General features: G+C 36.1%; 1 long non-coding RNA gene across 1 annotated transcript; it reads right to left on the reverse strand.

The window, feature by feature from the left end:
* Window positions 1–1,622: 1,622 nt before the first annotated feature.
* On the reverse strand, window positions 1,623–2,831 carry LOC122145860. Its single transcript, XR_006160593.1, has 3 exons — window positions 2,519–2,831; window positions 2,133–2,431; window positions 1,623–2,020 (listed from the first exon to the last, which is right to left on the reverse strand). It is a non-coding gene; the product is annotated as an uncharacterized LOC122145860 (long non-coding RNA).
* Between the last annotated feature and the right edge of the window lie 10,920 nt (window positions 2,832–13,751).

A 13,751-nucleotide genomic window follows, 5' to 3' on the forward strand; every position in this document is an offset into this window, starting at 1 on the left:
GAGCATCTACGGTAATTCACGTTGGCCATAACACACAAGGAAACGCGTTTTGAAATAAAATAACGCCGGCAATCACAGACATTCGCTTTCGGACGGGATTACTTTTCTCAGAGGATCACTGAGTTTGCTGAAAAACAGTAGGTAATTTGCTCTGGAATTATCACAGAGCTTGTGTGAGAACGTGGCAGATTCGGACGGGATTAAAATCACCAAGTACGTCTGTGAAACACAGATTTCTCTAACGACCCCCTGTAAAGCTAGTCCCGTCCGAACAGGGCTTATGATGAACTGATTCACGGTATACTACTCTCATTCGTGCGCAAAATAACTTTAACTGTTGTCACTAGATATTTAATTACAGCGTCACAGTCAGTAGTTATTTATTTCACATTTGTATACCTCATATACAATTCTCTAAACGAGCTTTATTAATTCAAACACTTCATATGATTAAAAACACACACCTTCAGCCGAATCACAGACAGAGGGCGGCGCAGACTTATGACGTCACACCACCAGACCAAAATAAAAGTCTTGTTTGCTGAAGCATAGAATTTACATTAGAATACGAATATACATGAGGCATAGGATGAACTTAATTAATTAATTAATTGCAGATCGATCAAAAGCCCAAAGTTATTAATACAGTTGAGCTTTATATCTTGTTATCTGAATGTGAGCAACTGTGAAGTGCTTTCAATGCTTGATTAACTTAACATTTGCTCTTTAAACTACAGGACTGGAAAGAAATTCTGAATATTTAATTCTCAAAAATGATTTGTAGATCAAAATTAATTGGTGGTTGCAGAGAGATATAAATATTTAAATTATTATCTGAACCTGAATCCTTGTGACAATATGTTCATCTTATTCAATCTCAGTTTAAAGTGGACTCCATTAAAGGTCCATGTTAAAAGTATTACACTGACGTGGGTTGAAAACAGTTGATTTTCACTGTCTGCATGAAAATCTTTAATTAAAATGGTTTAAATCATTTCTTTTAAATGTTAATTAAATGTTATTTACATAACCCCAGATTATCTTTATTAAAATCGTCAGTATATAATCTGTTTTTAAATTGCTATTATGATATAAACAAGTTATCTATTAAGCTCTCAGACTTTCAAATTCATGAACAAACATAATTTTCCTATGTATATCAGATACACACTGAAAATTAACGAATCTGTCCTTAATAAGGATTGGATAGAAAGTCTTTGATCTTATTGATTTCAGTGATAATGTTCTTTAATAGAGCAATTTTGTTTAAAATACAGTTTTCGCAGCATGAAGAAATATGGTTCATTGATTAAAGCCTTGACCTTTTTGGTTTCTTTAATTAGCAAAAAATATGTGAAGAACTGACATGCAAAGTACTGGCAAAATGTGCTTTATAAATCTAATATTTAGTACTAACTACAGTTAAACCAAAAATTATATCAAGCGAACATGGGATGTGTTTTTGAGTGTTTTTTTTCATTTAGTGTCAAGGATGATTGTAAAGTGGTGAATGGGAGACTACTTTTTGTTTATGTATTTATTATATTGATTGTAAAGTGAATGGGAGACTACTTTTTGTTTATGTTTTTTATATACACACACACAGAGATTAATTACAGCAGTCCAAATTACAGCCACTCTTCTAATATAACGCAGAACATAAATATCTTAATACAAATACAAATATCTTAAATTCTCTTAACACATGATACTTATTAACAATACATTATTATACTATTATTATACTTACAAAAATTACAAATTTTTCTTATACAATTCCTTATAACTATCACAAACACAAATATCTTAATACAAATATCTAAAATGATAAATAATGCCACTTCAAGGTAGCAGGTGCTGCCAGGAAACAAGAGGCCAAGACCGAAGCGGAGCGATGGAAAGGTCACTCATGTCAACCTGCCAGACACAAACCTGACCCAAGACAAAAAAAGAAAACTACAACATCGGCCGTGACAAAGAGTAGTTGTTTTTTCTTGCTCTCCATGTTTTACTCCACGACCTGGAACAAAAACATAAATCACTGTTATTTATCTAAAGTCACTACATTTAGAGCAAATTTGACTGATTATATGAACAAGCATTTAGCAAATCTTGGACTCTAATCTTAGTACCATGAACCAGTCATGGAGCTGCATCTCCTTCGGGACAAGTCTCCGCTGCGGATCAGGCTGCACACAATCACAGATCATCTGGCAGCATTCTGTTCAAAAAGATGAGACAGATATCTAATTATTAACTTATATGTTACACCTTTTTATATTTATATATGGAAAGTTTTGTAAGTGAAAAAAGAGTAAGTAAAAAAATGAAACCGAAAGGCATTCCTTGAATCGAGTCCCTGCATGCACATAGCCATAGCCTCCTTCACCCAACAGCTTGGGGCCGAATTCATATCACCAGAAAATTTGGCCTATTAAAAGATAAACAAATGTTGAGCATGATTTTTTTATGCATTTTATAATTCAGAATTACATTTTTCATACTAATGATTTATTACTATTAGTGTTGTCTGGCTCCTCCGCTTCATCTTTAGAGGAACTAATTGAAGCGTGAATGTCCTGAGTTTGGAGGACGTCCTGCTCCTGCTGTTCCTCTACAGCAGCGAGGACTTCAGAAACTGGAGCTTCATGGAGATCATTGATCTCTACAATAGAGTGTTGTAGAGAAGTTTGAATACCAATAATATGAATAAAATATTGCACACTCACATCACAGTATTTTTTCAGTTAGGAAAACTTTTGAAAAAAATTCAACATGTCCAAACAATGTAAATCGCCTTGTTTCTGAATTGAAATTTGTACTGATTTGGTAATAACATTTAATAAATCTATATATAATATAATAAATTCAGATTTATTTATTTTTAAATAAACGTATGTTGTGCCCCTCATTCAAGTCCTCGGTTTATCCGCGCTCATGGCATTAGCACAGCATCAGTTGTTGCCCAAAAGAACTGGTTCAGACGGTGCTGTCAGTAATAGTAGGCAGTCATGTACTGTTCGGTAGCTTCACGCTGAATCATGCATGCGCAGTATCATCAGCTCATCGTTTTTCATATCTGACGTGTACAAAAGAAACACTTCTCAATTCAGTGTATTGATGATCCAAAAACCATTGCAAACGACTATAAAGAACAAGGCACATAATCTATTATAATTAGAAATGCATGTCAGTAGGTTAAGAACTAAGCACGGAATCTGTTCAAATAACTCTTAAAAAAAAAAAACATAGTTTAACCGAGGTATTTGGAGTAAAATTGTGATTATACAAATGGTAATTAATATGCCAAAAAGAACATGGTTACGCTATAATTAAACCGTGGTTAATTTTCGTAAGGGAATAAACGCCTACATTTAATTTTCAGTACTAAATTTGGTCCCATGATGATGATGATTTTAACTTCAATGTTTCACTTGAATTTCTGACTTCACAGCTAACTACTGAGAATGAGCCTCCAACATATTCACTTTCTAACTTTTCAAAGTTTATGGTTAAAGCACCACTTAACAGTAAAAGGCAGATGGGAAAGGTGGTGGTAAAAGTATTATTCTGGTTAAGAACCATCTGTAGTTATTATCTAGTTATTGTTATTACTATAATAAGTACATAATATGTACATGAGGAACAGGACTGTAAAATAAAATGCTGTTATTGTAATACTTTTATCTGGATAAGATCACTTTAACTAAACACATTCAAATGAATGTCTCTTATCCCCTGCAGCTGCTGTGTACAGAATTGAATTATCAAGCACTACAGTGAGCTTTAGAGACACAGAATCACTCAACATCCTCAGTTGAACTATCACTCTGGGAGAGCCACACTGAGTTATTACAAACTGATCAGTCCAACACCTCCACCAATCTGTCCACAAGGAATTACAAAGGAAACACTACACTGACAATAACTCATCAGACGACCATAACTCCATTACACAGGCCAATTTCATTAGCTCCAGAAAATGCATCAGTCACCAAGCAGACACCCAACTCAATACTGACCAAATTCGTCAAAGGGCACTGTGACTTAACCACCATTGATGCACAAGACATTGAGGAATTCCTCTTAACAGCAGGCCCTGTGACAAAAAAACACAATGATGAAAAACTAATTATGACTCTTTCAAAACCCAGCAGTATCCAACCCCAAGACGCACTGTAGATCATGTCAGCTGTGCAGTTCGTTCACTGCCTACACCAAAAGCACCGAAGACATCGAAAATACCAAAGACTTCCAGTGTCTTACGCACCCTCAGCAAATACTGACAAAGGCAAAAAGTCAACTCAGAGAAAATCTTCAATAGCTTCAGGCTCTGAAAAAAAAATTAAATAAATTTGGATTAATTTCTCTGAACCCTGACTGGACTACTAACATTCATCACCCTTTCCAGATTGCACAAGACACCACACATTTGCCGTTGTGTACTTTACTTTTCACAGGTATGCTCCAAATTTACAAAGGCACACACATTCAGGCATTGATTCCCACTTTTATACTTGATTATACTTGCAGTTAATCCTCACTGCTAAACAATGCCTAAGACCACAAAATATACTTTTCTATAGCAACTACCTAATGTAACTGCATAACAACACTAAACCGGTTTTCAAAATGTATTGCTTTATCTAAATATCATACAGCACACAACTAATTTTATCTGAAATAAATAAACATCACTATCACCTTTTGAAAATGCACACAAGTAACTAATTATTAGAGACTTCAAACTGACATCAAACATTGTCGTCAAAAAACAGGTCAAAAATGCAAATCAAACTGTCGTCAAAAACCTGATGTCCATTTGACATCCACACACTGATGTTCTTCTGAAAACGAAAATAATGACCCAAAAGCAATGCAATAAAAGAAAAGTTCTGAACACACTTGAAATCAATAATACAAATGTAAACTAAAAAAGAACTGTACCTATTCTGATTGTGAAAAAGATTGCAGAACAACAGATGAATAATTGCTGACATTAGTCCATATCACAATCTGAATTTGATTAGCTGTGCAGCACTACTTCCTGATTGTTTCATTCAAAATTGGCCACATTCCGGATTATACAGTGAATGTTTTATGCCTGGACTCCGCGGTTCCTTCCGTGTTCCATTCCTTCCTTCCACTGACGAGACCAGACAGTGAGTGACTGAGATGTGCTGCATGGTTTATATGGGCGATGGGATCTGGTGCTGAAGAGTTAGCAAACTCTGTGACAAACTATTAGTTGAGGTTTTAAGCCACATCATTTGTAGTGTCACATAATTTAAATTTATAGTAAATGTGTATAGTAAATTAAATGTACAAAGTAAATATGTCATTTAAGAACACTCTTCTTACAGATCCATTTAGACATATGATCACATGGAAAATCAGCCCATCCTGGTGAATAATTTATAGCTGTTTGGTTCTCCAGACGCCCAGAACCTGCATCAACAGATCAGTGTTAGATCTTCAGAGCTGCTTTCTGTGTAATATGATACTGACTGAGACAATCATTTATTACATAATAATCAGTTCAGTTCAGTGATTTCTCACCCAGAGGTCAAGTTGCTGCCGTCAACCCATTTCCATCTGCCCTCCACTTCAATATCAATCCTGAGAAGTGAAACGATAACATGATTTATAAAATAGACACACACATTTTAGCACATAAACTTTCACTTAAAAACTAAACACCACAATCACACACACACACACACACACAGAGAGAGAGACTGCCATGAGGACAGTTAGCATTAATCATTCTTTACAAGGTCAAGCCTTTCCCAACATCAGTGTATTAATTCAGTTATGCAAAAGGCTTAATTTGTTAATTAATAAGATACATCTGTCTTTATATTTAGCAAATAATGTACATCATCAAGAGAGAAATTTCACAGGTTTATAAGGTCAAAATACAATCATTGTTTAAAAAGACATCATGGGTTATGAGGTCTTGTCACGAGGATGCGGGGATGAACTCAAGTGCAGACAGAATGCACTACACACAAGGTTTATTAATGACAAAAATGGGGAAAACAAAACCCACGAGGGGGAAAACAATGACTAGGGAATAGACGAACACTTAACAAGACTCTGACTAGACTAAAAACCAACAGTAAACAAAAAGGCTCTTCACTTTGGTTATCACTCGACAGAAACACAATCAATCCACAGGTTTGACAATGTGTAACAATGAACAGCACCAGACAGCGAACACAAGGGGATAGAAATAGGGAGACTAATGATACCATAACAGGTGACACAGGTAAAGCAATAATGACAGAACAAGGATAACAAGGGGGCAGGGCAAGGGAACGAGACAACACAAGCACATGACCCAAAGACAAGGCCATGTGCTTGCACACAAAACACGGGCCTGTCATGATCCTGCCTCAAGACAGAAAATCAAGGACACGAGGGCAGAATCATGACAGGTCTATAATACATACATTGACCACTACGAGGACATAAATGATCAAGTTCATACTGAATGAATATTAATATTAAATTTAAGATGTAAATAGTTTTTAACATTTTAAAGTGATATTCTAATAAAATTTTAAATTTTTCCTGCCATCATGTTGTGATTTTTCTAAATCTATGCAACCAATCAAATACAAGATCCAAATTTTTATGCAAAACACAACACATCTGACAACATATATTGTCTTTATTTAAAGGAATATCTAAAATCTTATATACAACCGTATTTTTGGCTAATTGCGTACTTGCAAATAATTTAATTAACACATTTTAAGAAAATCATTGAGAAAAAAAAATCACTCATAAAATTATGTATATATTCACTATTTCACAACAGATAATTAAGAATAATAACATTTATAAAAACATTTCAATTTAAAATAATAACTTGTCACACAACAATAAATTAAAACAAGTATATACGTTAAATTACTATTTCATAAAGTAGATATTTAAAAATTAATTTTAAACATTTTAATAAAACAAAAACTGTCACTGAACTTTAATAAATGAACAGTTGTCGCTTAACATTGCTACCGCTCATATATTTATGGAGAAAACCTGCAGAAATTATGTGTGTGTGTGTGTTTATATATATATTTAAACATTTGAGTGTGTTTACAGGAAAGACATTATTCATAGTTTGATAGTCCGAATTCTGGAAGAGTAGATGAGGCATCCCTTTCAAGAAATTCTTCAGTTGCATTCCAGAAACTTCTCCAGAAAGTCGTCGGTTGAAGATAATTACTCTTGACTCTGGCAAGGTCAGAATAATTCTGAATTGAGGCAGATTTTTTCAGTTTGTTGTAGGCTGATTCTGAAACCTTTTCAAGATGTTTGTGTAATGTCTGGATATCCTCTGTCCGTGGTAAATTTACTGTTTTGATGTACTTCTTTTCTTTGGCAGACATTCTTGCAGCGTAAGATACACACTCTGTCCACTTTGTCCTGTACAATGTCTGGTGCTTCAGCTCTTTTTTCATCCTTGCTAAATCCTGCAACTTCTTTTGCAGCTTTAACAGTAGCCATGAAATTCACTGGCTTTATGACATCCTCCAGGGTTGTAATGGATAAGTTCTCTCAAATTTTTATCAAATATCTGCCAAGGTCACAAATATTTTGCCATATAAGTCCATGCCTGGATTTTCCTGGAATTCAGAGCCATGTTGATTGTACAGAGATTGTGTGAAACTGTAAAAGACATGGGTCACTTCAAACCACACTTGCATCCTCATATTTGCATATCTCATATTTCCGAGGAGTTTTAAAGGGTTAGTTCACCCAAAAATGAAAACTATGTCATTAATGACTCACCCTCATGTCGTTCCAAACCCGCAAGACCTCCGTTCATCTTCGAAACACAGTTTAAGATATTTTAGATTTAGTCCGAGAGCTTTCTGTTCCTCCATTGAGAATGTATGTACGGTATACTGTCCACGTCCAGAAAGGTAATAAAAACATCATCAAAGTAGTCCATGTGACATCAGAGGGTCAGTTAGAATTTTTTGAAGCATCGAAAATACATTTTGGTCCAAAAATAGCAAAAACTACGACTTTATTCAGCATTGTCTTCTCTTCCGGGTCTGTTGTGAGCGTGTTCACTGGGCCGAAGGTTCACCTTCCAACAAGACAATGAACCTAAGCACACAGCTAAAATAACAAAGGAGTGGCTTCACAACAACTCCGTGACTGTTCTTGAATGGCCCAGCCAGAGCCCTTACTTAAACCCAATTGAGCATCTCTGGAGAGACCTGAAAATGGCTGTTCACCAACGTTTACCATCCAACCTGACAGAACTGGAGAGGATCTGCAAGGAGGAATGGCAGACGATCCCCAAATCCAGGTGTGAAAAACTTGTTGCATCTTTCCCAAAAAGACTCATGGCTTTATTAGATCAAAAGGGTGCTTCTACTAAATACTGAGCAAAGGGTCTGAATACTTAGGACCATGTGATATTTCAGTTTTTCTTTTTTAATAAATGTGCAAAAATGTCATCAATTCTGTGTTTTTCTGTCAATATGGGGTGCTGTGTGTACATTAATGAGGGGAAAAAATGAACTTAAATAATTTTAGCAAATGGCTGCAATATAACAAAGAGTGAAAAATTTAAGGGGGTCTGAATACTTTCCATACCCACTGTATATATATAATGTTTAAGCAATTAACATTAAATTCTTAAATCTTAAGTAATTCTTACTTTCTATATTCTTGCAATATTCAAGTGTTCATGTCCCTGAGTAATATCTGCATCAACCAAAGTATGCTAGTAGACAGCAATCCTCGTGAGAGAGAGGTCTGGTGTGGAGGGTGGATCTGGAACTGACTTCTGTACAGTTTGTCACATCTCTTGATTATCTGTCTTCACAAACTGCCCTGAAATACAATTCAAACATTAACAATGATTGTTATAAATGTAACGTAAGGCTCTTACATTCATAATGCTCATTTTGGCCTCTACAGCTCATTTTGGAAATAGAGTTAATATCAGTAATATGCAGCATGCTCAATACAAGGAAGTGGTCAGTAACATCATCACTTTGAGGTATGATATCTATATCAGTAAGGCTACTTTAAGAAAAAATAAAATGAATAAATTAAGTTGTGTTATGCATTCAAATAGTTAGACATGCTAAAACACAGAATTTGGTAACAATAATAATAATAATAATAATAATAAAAAAAATGGTGAGAAAAAATAAAACATTTCATAGGGCCCTAAAAAAAATTTTTGTTAAACTTTTAATAAATTGATGTGAAAATGTATAAACTATTAAAAAGGAGTTGAGAAAAATTAAATGGGGAAAAAAACTTTTTTTTTTTTTTTTTTATTAAAGTGGAAATCAGTTTACTAAATAAAAAACTTGACTGACTGCTACTTTAAAGGGATATAATTTGTTGTTTATTATTTATTTTTATGTATACTATATTATTTTGTGCAATTACTTGCCTGTCAGTTGAGTTTGTGGCAAAACCTTTTGCAGTGTTTACATGTTGTTTATACCTGCATAAAATGTATTAAAATAGAGGTTTAATTTCATAAAGTACAATTTGATTTCAAAATGCACCTACATTTTTTTGCATTTTGTGTTTTTCAGTTGAATAAAATACAAATTTTCCCTATATATTTCATCATTGAGGATTTCTTTAAAAAAAAGTTTAAAAATCTAGTCTCCTCTCGTTCTCGTGAACCCAGTCTCATGTCTCGTCTCCTGGGATAAGTGTCTCGTCACACCTCTAGTAGCCAGACCAAGAGATACATAGATTTCTTTTGCATATCTGACATTAAGCAGAAGTATTTCGAATGATTTAAACCTGTATCCTGTTTTCTGGGTAACATTGAGAATATCACTATATATTGTTGCAACACCTCCCCCACGACCAGTCTGACGGGGCTCATGTTTATAACAGTAGTTTGATGGAGTAGACTCATTTAGACCAATATAATCATTTGGTTTGAGCCAGGTTTCAGTCAAGCAGAGTACATCAGAACTATTATCTGTGATCATTTCATTTACAATAACTGCTTTGGGTGTGAGTGATCTAATGTTTATGGTAATGTTTACTTTAATTTTTTGTTTTGTTTATTAATTTAGCATTTTTCTGGTTTAATCACAATCAGATTTTTTTCTAGAGCATGCATTAAATTTATATTTTGACGTCAACAAAGACGAAAAATATTTGTTAATCAACATTTTTTCTGTAACTAAGATGAGACGTTGACGAGCTAAAACTAATATCTGATGATAAAAACTATGACGAAATTAATGCTGCGTCTTTGTTAATAAGACGGGACTATAATGTTATTTGAGGACTACCAGATATTCAAAATACAGTCGGACTCGTAACACAAAAAGGTTGTGAGTTTGAGTCTCATACCGGCAGGGATTGTAGGTGGGGGGAGTGAATGTACAGCGCTTTCTCCAAACTTAAATACCACGACTGAGGTGCTCTTGAGCAAGGCACCGAACCCCCAACTGCAAAAAATGGCTGCTCACTGCTCCGCGTGTGTGTGTTCACTGCTGTGTGTGTGTACTTTGAATGGGTTAAATGCAGAGCACAAATTCCGAGTATAAATAAATGTTGGTAACTGCAGTTTGACTTAAAGTAATGACTAAAAATAATGAGTAAAAGTTGAAAAAAAAATGCAATGACTTTTCATCGACTAAAACTAGACTAAAACTATGAAAGACTCAAAAGACTAAAATGTGACTAAGACTATTAAGCATTCTCGTCTCAAGATAAAGATTAATGCTAAATCAAAAATGCCTGTCAAAATTAACACTGGAACATTGATTGGACAGCACAAGTACTTCTAACATTAAAGCGGGTAGAACAAAAGCCATCATAGCAGTTATTTGAGAATTGGCTTACTAGTCATATGGAGCGTAGCTTCCTGGAGATGTTGTCCGACAGGAGCTCTGCTTCGACTCTGCTGGGGTGCAGGCCATCAGCGTGAAAAAGCCTAGGACTCTCCCAGAAAAGATTTCAATTATTAACAAAGAGCAGTTTCTGTTCTTTACACCATGACAATAACCATTCAAAGCAAAAAGTCTGCTGAACCTTTCTTGTCCTCGTCCATATGTTGGAAGCGGTCCTGACATGATGATCATCGTGCAGGCGATATGCTGCACACCGTCTCGATCAGACTCCTGTCCCTCTTTAGTGTCTGCGTCTGCGTCTGCTGCTGCTTGGTGTCATTAACCCCGGCGTGAAGCACGACCCCTCCGATGCTCTCTTCACCCTTCAGGATCGCGGGTATCTGTGCAGAAATATCAAGAACACGAGCACCAGGGAAACAGTGAGTGTGCACATTACCTTCAGCTAACATAGCACGAACGTGCCGGATGATGGAGTCTCTGATGATCACAGCATCGTGTTCTGTCTCGCGAAGTAGAGCAAACAGGTTTCCGGTGGATTTCCCGAAGACCGGAGGCAGCGGAGGGAGAGAGGTCGTCAACCAGGGCCTGGCTCATGTCTTCCGCTGTGGCACGGGGTGAAGGACATCTGGGAAGATCGGGTCCTGGGTACACCGGGCCTGTGCAGAGAACCACACAGAGTAGAGGGGGTGGGAGAGTTAGCAGCGTGCTGTATACTTACCCCGGACTTATGAGCGTCAACCCCTAAATGTTTCCAGCACGGCTCTCCGCTCTCTCAGCTGAGCCTGCTTCTCAACGAGGTCACGGATCTGCTTCTCCACGTTCTCCAGCTCCTTATTAGAAATAAACTAGAGAATAGGGTAAATGCAAAAAAGAACAATTGTAATATGGAAAACATGCAAACAAATCTTAAGATACCACAATTCACATTTTTAGATTTTACAGATGCATGATGATATATTGTAAAAAATAAATATGTAGTTATTAAATAAGCTTTCTCGGATCACCTGTGTTTTCTATATGTCTGTCAGCAGCTCCCATTAGAAATTTTCTTGGAACTTCCCCTCGGTTTTAGAGGGTATTTTAGACGCTGCTGAAATCACAGTACAATTTTTTATCAATATTTGTTTATAGTGAACAATCAAAACGTGTTTGAAACACAGTGGTTTGAAATAGTTTCAGCCCATTTTAGACTGCATGCAAGTGTCGTCACTGATAGACTCTACAGTGCAGAATTTTAGGTTAAATTAATTAGCTTACTTCCATTTATCTATTGACAAATTATCAGCAAAAACATTTACAAAGCTATCAAAACCGCTCCTTTACACATAAGATGTGATTAAGAGCCCAAACTTTCATTAATAAGAGCTCAAATCTATTATGCTAAAGTTATGTTTCTACGCTAGCGTAATATTTGCTAGCAGACATTTCAGATAATTAAGGAAATATACCATAATCACATAGGTATAAATATAAAAAAAAGTACTTAAAGTAGACTGTGGATGATATTAACATATGTTACTTAACCAATCTGTCGCAGTTGTTGAACTTTTCTTTGGTATAACTGGAAAGAAACGGTTAGAGTGTAAGAAGAGTACTTTCCTTTACTGCAGGTGATGAAGTGTGTGTGGTTGGAGTTGTATCTCTCAACGGCTAGTAAAAACAATAATATTAAAAAAGAGTTTTAGCATCTTTACCGAGTTCAAGACTTTTGTTTTTACTTTGTTTTATACATTTTATCAACCTATTTATTTATTATAAATTGTAAGACTCCCCTCAGAAAAGCTAATTCTCCTGTCAGACACAGTTGAAGTGAAAAGTCCTCCTGATCTACCTGCGGCAGATGAGATTGTGTAGCCAGTCTGTGTCATTATTTCACTTTCATAACTCCTTACGAAATAGAAAGTTTCACAACTCCGAAAAATGTATTTCCTTTCTTGTCAATACTGTGCGTGCGGTGTGTCAGCTGTGGAAGCGCGTGCACTGTATGTCACGTCACTATATATTAAAAGCATGTCCATATTCTGACTTGGTAAAAAGAAACATTTTATCTTTAAGGAACGCTTAATCTTGTGTCTGAAGTTTAATTACCTTGTTACGTTGGAAGGATGTACTGACGACGTTGTGAGTTGGTAATGGGGTGTTAATAAAATTACGGTCATGCGACGTCGCAGTTATGTTGTCAATTGGTAAGTCACAGAATTATCAAAAATTACCAATACGTTATGTAACTGTTACATCGTGTGTAAGCAGACCTGACGTCTAAAAGAAAGTTTTTACGTGTTTGAGCCATAGACTGTATAAAAATATGGACGTAGTGTCCGTGACGTCACCCATAGACTCCTGTAGAGCGGTTTTGAAGCTCAAAGTGTGCAGAGCAGGCCGTCGCCATCTTGGCAGCGCGTCACCACGCGACTCTCCCGGATAATCGAAAATGGGCAAAAAGGCGGGAGCTGGTTGCTGAAGCCACGCCCACCGAGTGCGACGGCATTGTCAGCAGCGGCAATCCCCCTGTCACTCACGTGGCCACGCCCTTAATTATGCAGAACTTTAAGGCTTAATATAATTTAAACGGATGAGTTATAAAAAAATTCACCCCCTCACAGTTGTCATGAAGGGTAAAATTAGCTATATAGACCAAAATCATTTTTTGAACCAGGCTGTAAACATGTTTTTTTCTGCTGTAAAGTTGAGCATTTTAACATGGGGAGTCTATGAGATTGACTCCCTTTTGCAGCCAGCCTCTAGCGGCCAGTCGATGAATTACAGTTTTAGTCACTTCCTTATTGGCTTCACGAGAGAGAGCAGGAGGTTGCTGCTCGTTTTTGCACCCGAGGGGAATAATTTTTACCGGGCTCGCAATCTTCCCAAACCTTAACAACTCTT

Source organism: Cyprinus carpio, chromosome A8 (genome assembly GCF_018340385.1).
Source record: "Cyprinus carpio isolate SPL01 chromosome A8, ASM1834038v1, whole genome shotgun sequence".
NCBI lineage: Eukaryota > Metazoa > Chordata > Actinopteri > Cypriniformes > Cyprinidae > Cyprinus > Cyprinus carpio.